Here is a 4016-nt window from a genome sequence, read left to right as displayed (position 1 = left end):
AACCTTAGCAGAAGTACATATTTAATGACGGACATTAGTACAGCTAACAATGCAGATGACACAATAATATTGATATTGTTGAATAAGATCAAGTGGTAGTGTTTAATGTATTTTGGCTTAATTTAATATTATTAAATAATTAAAGATTTTTACAGACGACGTACACAGACAAGATAGTAGCTAAAAGTTAAACATTTTGTGTGGTTAACAATGCTATAATAAGTTATTTTCACTTTTCGAATACAAAAATCGTTTATTCTGTTTGAGAACAGAATAAGAAGGTAAAGAGGATAAGAGAGAAGAAAGAGGGTAGGGTGGTTGGTTTAAATGAATTACTTCCAGTGCCTATTCTTCACTGAGCCCTGATTGGTAGTGCTGAATATCACATGTATGCAGAAAAGAGACAAACCTGGTTGGGATTAATATTTGGTAGTAGGAAGTGACTGTCACTGGCTATCCAATCTTTTAGTCATTTGAATAAAGAGATGAACTGCATCGAACAGTGTCTTATTTTGTTCTTCAGTAAGGGCAGTGTCACCGTATAGTAAATTGCGAAGCGTAACGTCAGTCAAGGCCTCCACAGAGTTGAGCAAAAGTCTCCTTTGTTCAGTATAAAGGGGACAAATAAGAAGATAATGCTACGTTGTTTCCCGAACTCCACATGCACAAAGGGATGAGGGCACAATATTTTTGAACAAAAAGATGATGGTTCAATGAACTGCATTCGTTCCGTATTTGGTTTGGAATTATCCGACTGTAGGTACGCTTTAAAACCAGAAACAGTGTCAATGTTTTGTGCTTCAGCTGGGAGACCCTTCCATGCTGAGATTGATGAAGGAAGGAATGATTTATATAAAGTGAGGTATGTGTACGAAAGCTAGAGATATTGGATGCGTTTCGAAGTGTTCTTGTTGATGCTTGACCGACTGTCTGAGGAACCAAACTTGAAAGATAATCAGGAGAGAGACCATTTTTCATTTTGTAAAAGAGTAAAAGCTTGTGTTTTTCACGTCTTGTTTCCAAGCTCTCAAAGCCAGATTCAATTAGAGCAGACGCAGAGAAACAAGGCGAGTGCAACCAGTAACAATGCGTTCGCATTTGTTTTGAATTTTTTCATACTGTGTACAATTATTCTAGATGACATCTGCATACTCCAAGATTGGCCTTATAAAAGAAAAATAAATAACCTCCAGTGACCTCCTATCCAGTTGTTAGCGTATACGTTTCATTAATGACATAGTAAACGAGATAGATTCAAATGTCAACCTGATGACCAATCTTTTATCTTTAATATAGTTAATGTGAGTATGCCAATTGCCTTAATTAGAAAGAAAAAATACCCAGGTGTTTGTGAGATTCAAGAAACGGAATATCAGTGTCAGGTGGATGAATGGGTTTGTTTCGTTTTCGAGATATGACCATTAATTCAGATTTGTGTGGATTAAACTTTAAAAGCCACTTATCAGCCCAGATAGATGTTTGTTTATATATGTCTGTTGTTTAAAAGCTGCAGTCTGGGGGGTCCACTATAGACTTGTATCATCAGCAGATAGGTTGACATTTGAATCTATCTCGTTTACTATGTCATTAATGTATATAAGAAACAAAAGAGGACCCGAAATTGAGCCCTTGGGAACTCCAGTTTCAATTGATTTTAATGCAGTAGTGGCTCCTGGAATAACTACACACTGGCGCCTATTCTCTAAGAAGTTGGAAAACCAAGAGAGTAAGTGACCACAAATGCCTGCTTTCTCGAGTTTATACAGTAGACCACGATGCCAAACTTTGTCAAATGCTTTAATTATATCTAAAAAGACAACTCGTATTGCAAGACCATTGTCGAGAGCTTGACAGAAACTGGTAATGTGCTTGAAACTGATTTTGAAATAATTTAAGTAATATCCCCTTTTTTGACTGATCCATTTTAAAAAGAAGGTATATTGATAACTGTGTGATAAATGTATATGGAGAAGAAAAGATATTGATATGTATGAGATATGGATATATTATAGCATGGTGAATATTGTGAAATGTATGATAGAGGGATGTTAATAAATGTATGAGATGTGGATTATTGTGAAATGTATGGGATTGTTTTAAATGTTTAAGGTATGGAATATTATGACATGGTGAATATTAAATATGTTAGGGGACTGAAACATTGGTAAATGATTTATATAGAAATATTGTAAATGTATGGGATTTGGATTGTTATGAACTGCATGAGATGTGGACTTTTTTAATGCTGGGGGAATCAACGAGTGCTTGTAATATACAAAGGTGTAGTTACCATAACTGATTGATGTTTTGTGCGTAAAATATGTTTAAGTAATCATAAGAAAACTCACTACAAAAGTGAAATTGAAAAGTACTTAAAAATGCATGTTAAACATCACATTCTATGGACAAATACTTATGTCATTCAAGGATTGGTGTACGTATAGATTTTATTCATTTTAAATGTCAATTTCCTATGAATGTTCCTCTATCTGAGGTTATGAAGCCTTGTTTTACCTTCTTTGAAGATTTGATTACAAATATATCAGTATGCGCGAAAACTTATTTAGTTCTTTTTCTAGGCTGTAAATTTGTCATTTGAGAAACAATCACAACATTTTCAAACTGTTCTTGGTTTGGTTAAAGACGATACGGTTACTTCGCTGTTTATTAAAAACAGAAGAAACCATTCATTAACTATGTTATGTTGATGCATGTTATCTGCAGAGTGAAATGTATAAAGTGGCTCCCGCGGGTAAATGCAATCCAGATACCAGTGTCCACAGTTCAAACCCTTCCATGCTCTTTACTTAATATTTCTGCTCAGATGAAACCTGTTAATTTTTGGTATTTCTTACTCAAAAGAAGTGGTTAGTAACACATATTGATAACTTGTATAAACGTGTCGCAACATGTTTTCAAAGTGATTAAATATTTTTGTAATAAATTTATTATGATTATTGAATAGGATTTTTGGTTAATGTATTGACTTGTATGGTTGATATTCATTACACTGTCAAATGAATTGACTTTATATTATGCTTATGTAAATTTGAGAAATCCATAGTCATATTAGATAGAGGTAACATGTCTTTTACACATGGTCGCACCAAGACGTAATTTGTGAGCATGTTTAATAATAATGTACATTGCTTTTGAAAAATTTCTGTTCACACATGAAGGAAGAAGAAGGGCCATTAGGTATAAATGTACAAGCTATGACCTCTATATTAATGAGGAGCCATGCATTGTACTTTTCTAGTTTCTAAAGTTTATATTAGCATTGAAGACTTTGGAAGCGTCATTGAATAAAAGCCTATTCACGCCTTACTTTATGTCAGGATAAAAACCTGGGGCCGTATTAACAAAGAAACTTAAGTCATTTCCTATCTCAAGTAATAGGTCAAATTAAAAGAAATATATGAATGTTTTTAATGTTATTTTTTCAATAAGGTCAATGAAATAATATATTTTGGAAATTCATTTTTATTTCGTATGACTAAAAAGATAATAAAATTAGGAAAGTGACTGGGTAAAGGATATTTAAACCCGGTCAGGATATTTCAATATAATAAATCCATGGCATACGTACTATGGTTCAGATTTTTTCAAGCTGTGGCTCTTCCGTCTGATGAGGGGAAAATGTTTAACACTCGAAACTTCTGGTCTCAATATAATATATTATATAATAGAATATTTTTAATGATTTCATAAAACTTCCTAGTAAATGGAATAACGGCCGTCATGATTACGTGCCTTTCGTATACATGGAGGTCAAATTTACAAATATTACTTTCATTCTATTCTTATAAAGATGAATTAACAAATAATATATGTCACTGTTTCAAAAGTAAATATGTAAGTTTGCTATTTTTCACTGTTTAGAAATTTTAGATTTTGAAATATCAGCGCGCTTAGGGCCGTGACACAATTTCAACGACGTTATTTGACGCGCTGTCAAACTACAATTTAATTTCATGATATATTCTTCTTCTTAGGCATATAATTAAAAGTCGGGA

Source organism: Mya arenaria, chromosome 6, assembly GCF_026914265.1.
Source record: "Mya arenaria isolate MELC-2E11 chromosome 6, ASM2691426v1".
Classification (NCBI taxonomy): Eukaryota; Metazoa; Mollusca; class Bivalvia; order Myida; family Myidae; genus Mya; species Mya arenaria.
Note: the sequence above shows the minus strand (reverse complement) of the source record.